Source organism: Python bivittatus, unplaced genomic scaffold (genome assembly GCF_059951505.1).
Source record: "Python bivittatus isolate LINGU-HERP-01145 unplaced genomic scaffold, Pbiv_v1 ctg000480_np1212, whole genome shotgun sequence".
Taxonomy (NCBI): domain Eukaryota; kingdom Metazoa; phylum Chordata; class Lepidosauria; order Squamata; family Pythonidae; genus Python; species Python bivittatus.
In genome coordinates this window covers 98647007-98662532 of record NW_028277075.1, presented here as the reverse complement: position 1 = coordinate 98662532, position 15526 = coordinate 98647007, and the positions used below count along the sequence as shown (strand labels likewise).

Here is a 15526-nt window from a genome sequence, read left to right as displayed (position 1 = left end):
TAGGCTATTCATCTCTTTAACTCCAAATCAGAATAGACAATGAGAAACAATACAATATACAACCATGTTGTTACCTGTTTCTCAACAAATATTATCCTAACCCTAAATTTTAAGTAATATTTTGGTAACATATATGTCTGAGAAGTCCTACTAGATCAAATTAAACAATATTATTGCCTGCCTTCTTTTGTACGCATTTAACTTTCCACAGCTGAATCCATCAACAGCTTCACTGTGAGGCATTGCATTTGACAGCAGTTGCTTGGCAACGAAATTAGTAGTTTTCTCCATAGTACCTGTGGTGCTTGCATTCTCAAATTTTGGTAGAATTCAGTGATATACAACTTCACTTGGTCAAATATATAAAACAATCCAAGCAATTGCTCAAAAGTAATGGTGCAAAATACTTGCACTAATGGAAAGTTGTAGCTAAGAGTATACACACTTATTGGTGTTCATGTTCTACTGAACTAAACGGGATTTAATTCTGAATAAACATATATATAAAACAGAGCTGTGCAAGTTAAACAAGGAATTTCTCGAATCTCATTTCCTGTGCAATAGTATATACCTGGAACTAAATGGGATTAAACTTAATGGTGTTTACTTCTAAGCAGACATGTGCATAGGGCTGAACCATTGATGGTCATTGGCAACTCATCTCAGCCTTACATCTCCTCCTTCCTACAAAAGCGTTCAGATACAAAGGTATTCTACACCTCAACAAAGGCAGACAATTATTAATGAAAAAAATACTATTTTGAACAACCATACTGTACATTAATGGGTCAAATCCTGCTTATTTGCAATAGGCTCAAACATGTTTTCAACTCTTTAACGGAAGGATTATACACATTCCTTTTCAGCCTTTTTAGACAGATAGTTTCCATTATCGTCTGTTTACAGCATTTTGGGTAATGGGGAGGAAAACCAGGTTCTTCTATTGGGTAATGCTAGTCAATTTTTCTACAACCAGGTTAAATTAATGAAACAGAAAACCATATTGTTTGTGCATGGTCATAAACCTATACTTGATAGCTGTTGTAAATGGGAGTAGCAGGCAATAGGACTATTTAAATTGCTTCCCCGGACCTTCAAAGGAAGAGAGAAGAATTCAATATTCTACTAATTAATTATGCTTCCTCCTCTGCATGTTAATGGATATAGCAACATTTAAAGATTATTTTTTTAATTTATTCAATTTGTATAGTTACCCATTCAACATATGAGTCAGAGAGGCAACAGCAAATAACTACAAAATATGAAATATAATATACAGTAGTGTAATAAAACATGTTGCACCAGAGGCAGTTGAAATCACCAAAGACAAGGCGGGCTCCCAAGGCCACATGACCTAGAAGAAAAAACAGGTCTTTAGAGCCTTTCAAAAGGCAGGCAGGGTTGGGGCCATCCAGATCTCAAGGAGGAATGCCGTTCCACAGGCCAGCCATGGCAATGGAGAAGGCATTATTACATGGTCCTACCCAATGACACTACTTAATTGATGGGACTTGGAGCATGCCAACCCTGTCAGATTTTATTAGACAGGCAAAGGTAATCAGAGGTAATATACTTCTTTGCTATATAAAACATTTATATTAAGTTGTAAAATTACATTTTTAAAAGTAATTTCAAAAATATTAGGTGAGTTGGATTTTATATTTCATTATGCTTCCAAACTACATTTATCTATTATGCTGTTTTCTAAAATCTATGTCAGGGATCAAATCAAAATCTCTAACCTGAATCAAATCAGGCAGAAAATGTACAGCCAAACCAGTTCCCTACAGATATGAGTTCCCTGCACAGATGGTAGTTAATTAGGATATAAAAGGCACTGAAGACCAGGTCTCTTTTGAGGAAGAGCAACTGCTCCAAAAAACTGGAGCCCCCATAAACACTGCAATCAAACTGTGGAGGAGAATGAAGCATTTAAATATCTTCTTCAGAGCCTCGAAAAGACACTTTATGTGTTCAACTATAATAATTACAAACCAAAATTGGCATTTACTCATTGTAATACTAATAAACACAACAGCAATGTTAATGTAGTTGAAAATACTTGCTCCACCATTGTTCTAGATATGGTGGCAAATAATCACAAATTTTCCAATGTCAGGGCTTAATTATAACTATTTAAAAAATGAAATCCAATGCTCCTTTTCCACCAATGAGCAATTCAGCGGAAAGGCTCAAAGGCTGCTACAGAGGGTTCTCAAATGTTTCAAATCAATGTTGGGGGACATGATGGAGGGAATTTTTTTATTTTATTTTATTTTATTAAATCAATTTATATCACCGTCCATCTCACCACAGGCGCCTCTGGGCACCGTACAACAATGTACCACTTCTGCTTCCACTGACTGAAATAAGTAAGAAGAGAAACAGGAGAGTCCACCTAAACAAGTAGATTCACCTTAATTTGGAATACTATTTTCAAAAGCAGCAACGTTGAATTATTTCACAAATAACTACCGACTTTCATATGTTTGGGGTTACTACAACTCACAACTTTTGCCATTGGCCATGGTGGGTAAAGCTTCTGGAACGTGGAATCCTAAACATCTGGAAGGTACTAGCTTGCCCACCTCTGTATTAAGCATTATCCTATTGGAAGCACACACTATTTTTATATGCTCATTTCCCTGCTTTACAGTGCTTTATACACTAGAAAAAAATTACTTCTTTGGGCACAGCAATGTAAAGTAAAATGTTAATGCTTGTCGCAAGAAACACAGCCATCAGCTTCTGCTTCAGAAGCAGAGCAGTCATTCAGCAGTTTTCTTCCGTACTATAAGGAGGGTTAGCTGGTGAATTCTGCAAGTTGAAATCCACACATCTTAAAGTTGCCAAGTTTGAGAAACACTGATCTAGACGAATATTGGCTGACTGACTTCCAAGCTTTAGGATTTCAGGGAAGAGTTCTTCACGCCCTAAGATGAAATGCAGTCAAAACCCACCACAATATAACCCTCAGAAAATACTATCACAGACTGTAATAAAAAAAAAAAAGAATTATTTCATTCCCACTAATTTAAGATATGTATATTTAATTCATGGATATGACAGCATACAACTAGTTGCTTAGCATTCTGATATGGTGAATTAAAATGGATTTTAGAAAAAAAATAATAAATTAACATATTTAGATTAAAACCATCTTAATCTTAAATTATTTTCTAATAATTTTCCATCCTACAGCTTTTAGCTGTACTATAGATTTTCCAAAGCATACCACAACTGAGGTGGCAAAAATTCTATTTAAATTTTAATTCTATTTAAAATGTCCTTAAATTATTATTTTTGCTTGCTGCTGGATGTTTCATATATTGAAAGAATACTGTTCAGCACAAGGTAGATAAGGCTACATAAAAATAAGTTTATAATTCATCAGCCTGAGTATTTACTAAAAGATTTCTGTCTTCAGAAAATGCAGCATTATGAATAATTGTGTTATCCCACATATGATGTTTGTGATAAGCACAAAACTTCCTTTCATATTCATCTATAGCCAAATAAAACACACCTGCTTCCGTACAGAATTGGCTATTCTCTCAAAAGCATTGGATAATTCCATAATTTAACTTCCCAGGATAGTCTTCTGTCATCCTGACAACAGACATTTCCCCCCACAAAATTCCATCAGGAAATGTTGCTTCATAATCCATACTATGGAACGTTTTACAGTGATATGGACTGCACTTCAACACTCTATAGCTGATTAAAGCCTATTGAGTGAAGTGGGATCAAGCAGCGCATTGAAAAGTAGAAATTAGCTTCTATCTTAGAGCTGTAACTATACTGAATTCTATCATATAGTGCAGTATTAATGCAGCATCAGGGGTTGTGCAATATGGAATGTGAAGGTTGTGTTTTATGTGTGTTATGTTTTATGTGTTCTCTGGTTTTTATATTTTTAAAGCCGCACTGGGGTGGCATTTAATTTTGTTGTACAAGTAGTACAATGACAATAAAGATTTCTATTCTATTCTATTCTATTCTTTCATGTCAATAAGGCGGTACCTTCAAACGTAGCTTACAGGTTGACATAGTTTGCTGAAATCATATTTTTAGGCAACCAAGATTTCAAATCCTAGCTCTAAATTAAATTTGATTCTGTGTTATACAGGTCAAATTATATTTTCTTCAAAGATTAGGATGGCACTCAAGTTTATATAACTAAATCAGGTTTTTTTTAAAATAAAGGGTTACATGCAGAATAGGAGACAAACTGTGATTAAAAACTACATTCAAACAGAAAATATAATTTTTGCTGTTACAAACCAGACAGTAGCTACTTGGTTTGTATTACTTGCAATGCTGGAACTTTAGCCCTCAGTTTTAAATTATTCTAATATAGTTTGTACAGGCACTTGAGAGTAGTGTCCACAGTTATATTTTAAAGTATACTTGGATTGCATTGCCATCTGTCGTTTGATTAGCAAGGAATAAATGCATAGAAAGCAGGTTTACCTCGAATGCATAATGAGGGCACTCTAAAGGTCAAGAAATTTCAATTTTCTTGGTTCAGAACTATTCATTTGACACATGGAAGATGCTCACTCTACTAGAGTGTGCAGCCATTAATTCTGCATTTTTCCCAGCAGAGTAAATTAGCTGTGCTTACACATGCATTCAGACCTAGCAGAGATCAGCTTACAAAGCAGTCCTATATGTCTGGGAAAAAGACATGGTTGCTTTAAGCATTCAAAAAGAAGTGCTTTGCATGCATTCCCACATTCCGTATCATTTCTTTCAAAGAATTTGCACAGACTCACACTTTACCTGTATTTAAAATATTTAAAGCCAGCTCATTCTGTATTGATTATGTATCAGAAAAAAATGCTTATTCTTGGTTGGAAAAATTCCAGCTGAAAGTTGCAGTTACTTACATACAAAAAATGTAAATAACTACAACTATCAAATACTTCTGACCAAAAGTATTTTTTTCCCTAATGCAACAGTTAATGTCACAATGCAACATATTTAGAATTAAAATGGGAGAGGAGGGAAAGAGAGGCAAGAAGCCGGAATGTGACTTCCTCCAATTCCTCACCCGTTAGATTCAAGAACTCAACTAATGCACAGATTAACCTGCTATGAGACTTTCAAGTTTGCTAGATTTTCAAACCCTGGCTGACAATTAAACATATTGAACTGTTCTGCTATCCCAGGAACCATTTATACTGTGTTTCTTTATTCAAGCTGAAATAAAACGATTCACAACTCTCATTTTATCTTTCATGTTCTTTGGTTGTTTGGATATACATAGCACAATACTGAAAGATCATGAGGTCCTTCATATATATATATATATATATAGGCCCATGTGTGTATTCCTGTGAAAAAAGAAAAATACAGTACCAAAATCTGAAATCAACTGCTGGGTGAAAACGTCATGCAGAATTCAGAAGTACAGGCACACCACTGAGAAGAACCATGTTGATTGCAACGATCATTGGGTGGCTGCCTTACAAGAAAGAGGGACCTTGAACAATGGGGAAAGCAAAGATTTTGACAGAACTTGAGGGCTACAAGGCGGGAAATCCTAGAGATCTGATTTACTTTGGGGGAAGCTAGGCAGTCCTTGTCCCTGGGATTATTTCTATTGTTAGGCAAAGTGGCCCTTTCAGGAAGGGTAGCAGAGCTGGGAAAGCCCATTGTGAAAGAGGTGGAATGTTGAGGTCATCAGCTGATGGAGGATGGAAGGTTGGGGTTTCTCAGCTTGTTACTACTTGCCATTCCCTTGTGAGGGCTGCCCTTGGACTGTACTGTGATCTGGGGAGGAGGCTTCTATTCTTGGTCTAGATGGGATGGTAGGGGGCTTCGTCTGGGGGCAGGGAGGGCCAGTTTGGGTCTGATAAGTTTACATAAAGAGAGGAGCTGTGTTTGACCCTGGTCACTTCTAAAAGACAGGAGGAAAAGGGAACAGCCTCCATTTTATTTTATTTTTTGGTCCTTCAAGTCAGTGTTGACTGAGTGACTGCCTGGACTAGTCCCTGCAGTTTTCTTGGCAACATTTCTCAGAAGAGGCTTGCCCCTGCCTTCTTCCTAGAGAGAGAGTGACTACCCCAAGGTTGCCCAGCTGACTTGATACCTAAGGCAGGACTAGAACTCAAGGTCTCCCTGTTTCTAGCCTGGTCCCTTAACCAATACACCAAACTGACTCTCACATACCAATTTATTTGCTATATTTATTTTCTCCACCACAGAAAACTCTTCTGAAGTATACCGTTAAGGAATTTTTTTTAAGACAATACCTTTAAGATGGAGCAAGTTAGAATAATTTTGGGGATGTATATATTACAGCACTACAGATTTAAAGGAGAAAAGATGCTTTGCACACTTGTATTCACTGAGTACCTGCTGACAACCCCTTTGGCATCTTTTCCCCAGATTGCACTGCACCTGTGGAGGCAGCCGGACAATCCCAGGAAAAGATGAAACTGCTTTAAAGAGTTGCTGACAGTTATTATGAGAGCTCTTCAAAGCACCTGTTTCCCTTCAAATCTGAGGCCTCGGGCACAGCTGTACTTTATATATACATTCTGGCCCACAAGGGAAAAACATATTATTAAGCTATTGATATATTGTATGACAATACCTTGGCCAAAAACATACTGAATGTTCTTTATTATTAAAGCATCATTTCAGATAAAAACCAAACTACAAGTCTTTAAAATATTGCTAATTTGCAGTAGGCATGTTAATCCTTTTCAATATTTTTTTTCTGAAGACACAGATCTGTACACTGATTGATTAGATTAGATTCCTAATAGTGACTACAAATCAAGGAAATTGGGCCTCTTGTCATGCCAAATTTCAACAAGTGCTTCTCATCTCTCTATGGCAAGCAGTAACTGTCAAGAGCCTCTCTTCTACACAACTGTTATGATTCAGGAGTCTGCTTTGCACACATGCATCTGGGCAGTCTAATCTTTTAAGTAGCAGATCAAGGATTTAAAAGAGGAACCTTTTAAACAGCAATGAGGAATTGTGGGAGGCAGAAAAGAGAAGCTACATGGCAGCAGAAATCATTATTGCAATCTTTCCTTCGCTTAAATAAGTGAGACAAAATACTCTGTTTTATCAGTGAGTTTAGACAAGTACTTTATTTATTTACTGGCCTCTGAAATCAGAGGACTAGACTCCTCCATGCAGAGGTCCAGTTGCCCTTAAGGATTTTAAATCTATAACCAGTTCACTAAATATTGAGAGAGCTTTTTCTAAACGGTTGCAAAAAAAAAAAAACAACCCCACCCTTATCTGATATACTAAGGCTGTTTTTCCCTGGCTGCCAAATACCCAAGTGCAGTTGAACTTTCTAGGTATGATCTGGATACATAAATCCTGAAACTGTTTCAGTCAGTGCTCTATGGCGGTATGAAAGCCCATTCATGCACACACACTAAAACAGCTTGATGACAACAAAGAAATGCAAAATAATCTGTGGACATCCAACTACATCATAAAAAACAAACAAAATCTTTGCCAAAATAAATGTGTTCCATATATACCTTATCATGTATATGTTCATATTTTTAGTTATTACAGTACGCCAGCATACAAAATAGCTCAGGTTAAGTTATCAAAAGCAAGGTTGAATTGATTTACATGCAAGAGGAGACTGCTTGTATTCAAAATTCAGTAGTCAAATAATTACTAGTCAATATTTTTCCCCTTTTCTAGCGCATTTATTCTGATCATGGGTCTTCTTAATCATTTTTTCTCTTTAGTATTTTCAAGCAATTAAAAGCACCTAAATATTCAGCCTTTCTCTATTTTGCAACAGAAAAATGACAGTTCTAGTTGGATGATTCTGCTTTTCAAAACCATATGTCTAACAGATATTAATTTAAAAACCATATTTATAACTAATTAACAAGGGAGCATAATAGCATAATGATTAAAAATAGGAAATAATGTAATATTTTTAAAAAGCTGCTTTAATGTGGCAATTCAAATTCCATATGGAGAAGCCAAAGCCATCATTGCTGAGAGTGCATACCACTATGAATTTCAAGTGGGCCTATAACTGGATTTTTCTGGATGTTGACTGAACAAGAAAACGGTATTTTTCTGATTGTGTAGTAGGGTGAGATGATGAAGTATATCTGTAGAAACTCTAATCCAAACTTTTTGGCAAGGGGGGAGTGCCTTCAATTATTAACTCCTGGTGACTGCCTGGACTAGTCCCTGCAATTTTCTTGGCAGGATTTCAGAAGTGGTTTGCCCTTGCCTTCTTCCCAGGGCAGATAGAGAGTTATTGGCCGAATGTCACACAGCTGGCTTGGTGCTTAAGGCAGGACTAGAACTCTCAGCCTCCTGTTTTCTAGGCTGGTGCCTTCACCATTACACCAAACTGATTTTCAATCCAAACTAGCCAATTCATATAATAACCCAATATGACCTCAGGTGCAGTCTCAAGACCAAAGTGAATCAGCTCTTTCTTTAGGACTGTAGCTCCATCCTTATATTATGTTTAACACCTACTGTGTATATACGGTGCTTTAAATAGAGAAGGCTGACTGAAGTTATAAAATATTTAAAGGTAAATCTTAGAATACATTGCCACACATACTAGAAAGGTCAACTCTATCTTAGAGGGAAAAAAGTCTTGAAGAATGTGCCTTTGTACATAAGCTTGGTTTGAGAACTGAATCAAAAATAATATCAGGCATCTTGGTTTCTGAAGCAATTATACAAAAGGCATAATATAATGCAATGAAGGACTGAAAAGGTTTATTCAAAAATATGTCCCTGAGTTCAACATGACTTATTATCTAATAATTATGGCATTATCTTCTAATGACTGTGTTTAGAATTGCAGAGTGAATGTTTAAAAGATATAAAAGCATTGTGAGGTGGTATGCTGTCTTCAGAAAACATGAAAGTTTTTTAACCATCTGTCTTCTATCAAAGCATCATTTCCTATATTTCTTTGTCCAGAATTCCTGTAACTCAAAACTTCCATTACCTTTCCTCTATTTGCATAGTTGAGATTGAAATAATCATAACTCAAAATGGGGGACTGATGGCAATCACAAGTAAGTCCTTCTCCTTCATCCCTGCCCTGAACAAACTGAGACCATTATTATGAGACTTCAAAGTCAAAAACATTGTACTCCAGCAGGTTTTGCCCACAGATAAGTGGAAAATAACTACTTGTAAGGAGCAAAGGTCTCTTTGTTAACATATCCTTCCCTAGAATATTCATTAGCTATACAGATATTCCCAGAGAGAGGTACACTGATATGAAGAGGACCACAAATTAAGTCTGTGAGAATGTCCCCAACCTTCCATCAATCAACACAGAAAATAATCTCCAACTCAGGATCTGGAGCGTAATCTCAAGAGACTTAACTTAGTTAAGATGGTATCCTAGAGTCAATTGTATGGAACACCATTTTCATTTCCAGCTTTATTCTGCTGAAGAACACTCATTCCTGTTGCTGCAGTTCTTTTTCCTAGACCAGATGCAGTCTCAACCATACAGTATTAGATATAAACCCAGAGCACGCTCTTGATCTTGATGACTTTCTGCTATATAAGCATGTATAAAAAAAAAAAGCCTGAATAAGTCAAGAAAAGTGGGATTCTAAAGTACTATGCAATCAATACATGATCCTGCTTTACAACCAGTCTTTGGAAAAAAGTATTCCATGGCTGCTTTCTCCTATGAAACCACCAATCAGCATAAAGTCCATGAAGCTTGAGGGCAGCCTGTAGTCAAAATACTGAATTGCCTCCTTTTAGTATTAAGGCTACTAGGTAAATACTTCACCTTTAGTTGTATCGTTTCTGAATAGTGATTTTGTAAAAATGTCTTGCTGTGTATCATATTCTCAAGAGTTCACTTAAGCAATATCTATTGCTTAGCATACTTTAAAATTCCTTTCTTATTTAGTATTTAAACTTCTTTAGAATGGCTACCATCCTCATAGATTTGAAGGTAATTACAGGCATTTTGCTTCTTTCATATTGGAATGAGAGGAAGACCAACAGATGGACAGAAACACACCCTGATTTTAGACATACTTGCTCAAAAAGAAGGAAGTATGTATAAGACTGCAGCTTAACTACTGATCTTTCCATATTTATTCAGAAGTTCCCATCAAGTTTATAGGCACACTTACTTGTAAAGAAAGCTTACAATTAGCTTTGAGCAAACATGCATAGATGGAAATCCCAAGAATACTTAAGCATAAGATCTTCTGAGATTTGGATGTATTTGTTAGGACTGGATTGACATACTATATCTAATGCATGCATGCATGGCATCTCTTTTATACACAATATTCACTTGATTCCAAAATCTTTGCAAAATTTATACCGCCATGTTTCTCTTTAAAAAATTACACTTTTTGGTTAAGATTTTGCATGCTTTACAAATAGCTATACTTATGAGCACAACGGACCTTATCTCTGTATTATCCCCTAGAAACTAGGAAGTAGAGGATTAAAAAACTGGGCACAAAGATTTTAAAGGACGATGGGCAACCGAAGCAGCAAATTTCAAAATCCGAAAAATAATGTAGCTCAGGTATGCTGGCAGGAAAGAATGGCCACTGATCTGGAAATTCTGGACAGGCATAAAATACTGTAATGATGTTTGTTCACTATCAAGGAAAAGGAGTTTATATGTGTTCAAGGACACTGGTGCACTGTTCCCCTACTGACTTCTGACATTAAAAAATGAATCCAGGGATTCAACCCGACAGAAAATCCTGAACTCTAAGGATTCCTTACTATTCAGTATTTTTTTGCTTGTCTGTTTGTTCATCTTTAAAATGGAACATGTATCTCTTGTGAAGGAGATACATGTGGATTCACAGACATTCCTCTGCAGCAGCAATCTTCCAGCAAAAAAGCAAGGAGGGAACATTAAGTGCTGAGCCTTTCTTGATCCTTTCCTCTACCCACCCGTTCTGAGCCCATGATCCGCAGCCTAGCAAGCAGACAATCAGCACCAGCTGTGGCCAGCAGCAGTAAGCTTTGCCCTCGAGCAACAACCACCCAGAGAGGAAAATAAGGAGACTCTTCCCGGTCACCTTTCCAATGCACTGTATCGCCGCTTGCGTCTTAGGTCACAGAGACAGAGAAAAACCATGGAGTCCCGTGCGAAACCTACTGCATACTTCGCTGGGTCTGGAAAGAGACCAGCCCTGCTCCCTCGGTGTTACGAAGCGAAGGAGCCAAGATCAGCTGGCAGCGTCAGCCGAACCGCCCTCCGTTTAAGGAGAGATGCTGCTTTGTACCAGCAAGTAGATTCATTTCATGTAAAAAAAAAAAAAGGTGAACGCGCCCGCTTTTCTCCTGCCTCCAAAACAGCTGCTCCTCCTGTGCCTCTGGGATAGCTCCGCACGAACAGATTCACCACCCTACGACACAAGCCTCCCACACCCGTTGCTCAAAAAGCCAAGCAGAAAGTTACTGCTGCTCCGCCGGCCTGCGCGCCTCTGCAAACGAGCTCGGGAGCCGGAGGAGTGCCGCGCGCACGCTTCTCGCAACCGGGGCTCGCGCGCTCCTCCCGAAAGCCGCCGCCGCCGCCAGACAAGGGGCAGAAGCGCTGGCCAAAGTTACGGGCTGTCCCCTTCTCATGCGCTGCACCGTCAATGCCCCACACCCGAGCCCACTTCCAAACGTAGACAGATGCTGTACAGCGACACTTCTCCCCCCACACCGCATTGAAGCAGCGCCGGCATCGCTGGCCCTGCGCGCCTCGCCGCTCGTTGCACCCTGCGGCTTACCTGCGAAGGGACAGCTCGCCTTGCTGTTGCTGCTGTTCTGAGGAAAGACGGGTTCCCCGCTCCAACTGAACCCCAAATTAAAAAGGGCACGCCTGCCAAGGAAAAATTCCTAGCGCGGCCAGAGGAGGCTTCTTCATCTCGCGGATTCCTCCTTCTGCTTCTGCTTCTGCTCCGCTCTCCCGGGTCTTCACTTCTCTCCTCCGGGATGGCAACGGGAGGAACGAGAGCACCATTCACATCCCGGCATCTCTCAAGGCAGCTACTGCTGCCACCGCCGCTGTTGCTGTTACTAATAATATCAGCCGCGGCACCGAAGCAGGCAGCTAAGTCACGCCCCCTCCCTCCGGCTCCGCCTCTAGAAATCACCCAGGGGATTGGCTCGAGCTGGGCTGTAGCCTTTACGTAACCGACCCCCCTCACTCCGCCCAGGGAACCGAGGCCAGCAAATGGGTTAGCGCGCGGTGAGTTGGCTCTGCCTTCTGCGCCCTCCTCCGCCAGCAAAGGAGGCTGGCCAGCTTTCTTCTTCGGGGTGCTGGGAACGTTTACGTAACCGGTCCGCCCTTCTAGCTTTTTTGAGCCGCTTTGGCATGTCTGGACCATCGGGTCCCCGGGAGAAAAAACTGAAGCAAACGGGGGGGGGGGGGCGTCTCTTTCTGTCCCTCTCGCACACACGCCCGTCGGTGTAAAGCCTCTTGCTTGCTTGCTTAAAATGGAATCTAAGGAAGCGGCGGTGCTTCTTTAATGACTCAGAGATCTGTAGTTTTGCCTCGAGAAGCATGGATCTAGGAAGGCGTGTATATGTTGTGTGGTATACAGGGGCATCGTCCCTTTGGTTTCACAGTAGAAATGCCATTCTGCCTGCTCTGGGTGGATCTGGCTTCCTTCCCCTCCGCTTCTGACTGGATCGTAGCTCATGGTGATCGGTTTTAAATAAATTGAAATTCGAAGGTTTAGTTCTAAGCACAGCAAACCAACCCTTATGCGCCTGAATCTCAAAGAATTTAGTGTGACTTAATTGCAGTGATCACACGTGTATAGCAACCTCCCTAGTGGCACCTTCCAGACTGGTGCCCACCAGTGATCTTGAGCTACACAGAGTATCCAGTCAAATCAAACAATACAGCCATTGCTAAGGATAATGGGATTTGCCCTGAGGGCAGCCGGTTGGAGACCTGTGCATTATAGGTAGAGGTAAAGACCCCTGTGACAGCAGCCGCATCCATATTGTTTTCCTGGCAATCATTCAGAGGTGGTTTGCACAGCCTTCTTACAGAGTGTTTTAGCCTTCTTACAGAGGGGAACTAGTGTACAGTCCTGACAGATCATGGTGGTCTCCTACAACAGCTTTGGGTCTTGTTCCTTTTCTGCCTGCCACTAGGGTAAAAATCTCTACCCGAAAAGTTTTTACTTGCTGTGAACATAATTAATTAGTGCGATATCCTTGGTGGGATAACAGCGTGGGTACAGCAATTCACAGACATAGCTGTCAACCAGCAATTGATGCCCTAATCCTAACCCACTTGGTGGGAAAAAGAGCATGAGACAGCTGAAATAAGCAGACATAATCAATTGGTGTGCAGAACTCACTGGCAGGCAAAAAAGGAGCAAGAGCTTTAGCTCCAATCCTAGTAAGCTTTCTGAGGCCAGCCATGGTGGGCAATGCTGCTGGGTTCCATAAGCAAGGAGCCCCTTCACGCTCGGTGATTATGTCTGTGGAGTTTTGTTGACAGCGTTACAGAAGTCGTGTGCCACTGCCTTCAAGGATGTTCTGGGACCCTCCGTGGCACCCACAGCCCTGGTATCTCCCGGTGGTTTCTCAAGTACTAACCAAGCCTGACCCTGCATACCTGCCAACGCGAGGCAGCACTGGCCAATGCTGCCACCTGCTGAGATCGTTCATTTTAGTTTATTGAAGTTAATATGATGGTTTTCTCTACAAGGCTTTGAGGAAATAGCAAGCTTGGACAGCACTAGTAAATGTGTTCGGATGAAGTTGCACAACCAGAGGCATTTCTCATTCTACAGCAAATTAAAAATGATTTAAATTACCAATAAAAATTAATAAAGATGAAGAGACCGCCAGCCTTGTGTTGTTGGAAAAGGAACAGAAATGAAAAAAAATCTAGGACAGCTCTAATCCTATGTTGCCTTCATGTCTGTGGAAGTCATCCACATATAAGAGTTTGGGATTTTTAAAAAAAAATCTTCAGGATTGAAAAAAAAATGTACTGCAGCAATAGCATTTGCTACATAAAAGGTGGCTGATCCAACAGGCCAGAAACGTAACCCCTGGGGACAGGTAGACACATCTGGAATTTGTAAATATGTTATGGGTACGTATACAAAATATCTGCCATGAGAGAGCTTGACCAATCACAAAGACGGTTGCAACGCTGAGCATCGATAGTCTCAAAACACCCATTTATTAGAAGGCAAGGAAATTTCTTGACATCCCACAGCCACATTGGTGCCCGAGCAACAGGAGCAGGATCCACACTATTACAGGAATATTAGCTGACTTCCATTAAACATCATGACAGAAAGAGTGATGAGTATTAAACAGATTCTGCCCTGAATCAATTCATGAAGTGGTAAATTAGAAACTGCACAAGCATTAGCTATAGTCCCCGCTAAATATTACATGCAGATTTTGAAAAATAGACTAGTAGTTTGATTGAGGCAATATACTCTTCTGATTTATTTTTAATGCATTTTTCACCATTTTTTAAAATGGCAGCCTTCCTAAAGTGGCTTTCAGCAGAGAATAAAACTATTCAGTACCAGTAACAGGGTCCTATAACTGTAGATCCATTTTAAGCACATTTAAGAGTTTAAAATTAATTTTAAATGAGTATTATTCATATTAACACAGAAACAGGTCCCACTGAGTGCAATAAAACTTAGTCCCTAGTAAGTAACCATTCAATTAGAGTTACTGACTTACAGTTCCATTCAACAAGAGTACTTAGAATGCAGGAGGAACACCCGAAGTTTAATTGCAGTTAAGCTGCCAGCCAACACACTAATGCCTTCCCTTTTCCATGAGGTGGAGGAAAAGCCGGATAACTCTACAAAAAGGCCAAGCTTGTTGGAAAAAAAATTATTGCAATGGTTAATTTCCTCCATTTATTTAGGTAGGGTGACCTTCTTTAGGGATTGTAGGTCATTTGTTTCCTACCAAACAAAATATGTTCAGCTGTTTGCTTTCCACATCCATAAACATCTGAAGAGTCGCTGTACAGAGGGGGAAGATCCAACAAAAGACAATACCATTTTTGTTATCTTTGGGATGGAGCCACTTGGATTGGTTCCTAGGGTTGCACAGCATTATTGGTTCCAGATTAAGCATTACAGTACCATACCAGTGCCAGTTGCTAAAGGACAAATTTGATATATAAAAATTTGATATTTTTTATATATATAAAAAACATGTCCTAGCTCACAATCATATTGAGATACATCTGTAGGCCCATTTGAATGCAAACATTCAGATCAGTATATGAGGCATTGTATTTGAATGGACCCACAGATGTATCACAATGCGAGAATGCTCCTCTTTTTTCTTCTCTTTTTCAACAGTACAGCATTTTAGTCATATAAAGTAAACTTCTAAAGATACAGTAGCAAAATATAAGTTCAAATTATTGTGAGTTCTAGTCCTGCCTTAGGCATGAAACCAAATGGGGGACTTTGGGCCAGTCACTCTAGGAAGAAGGCAAGGGCAAACGACTTCCAAAAATGTTGCCATGGAATTGTCTGTAGTTGCCAGGAGTCAA

The 15526-nt window shown here is 39.6% G+C and overlaps 1 protein-coding gene across 2 annotated transcripts in view; it reads right to left on the bottom strand.

Annotated features, from left to right (window-relative positions):
- Positions 1-12020, bottom strand: part of GALNT13 (polypeptide N-acetylgalactosaminyltransferase 13) — a 187306-nt gene extending 175286 nt beyond the window's left edge. For both annotated transcript variants that reach the window (XM_025166288.2, XM_007427590.4), the window contains exon 1: positions 11751-12020. The gene's annotated coding sequence lies outside the window, so the exon portion shown is untranslated. The remainder of the gene's footprint in view (positions 1-11750) is intronic.
- Between the last annotated feature and the right edge of the window lie 3506 nt (positions 12021-15526).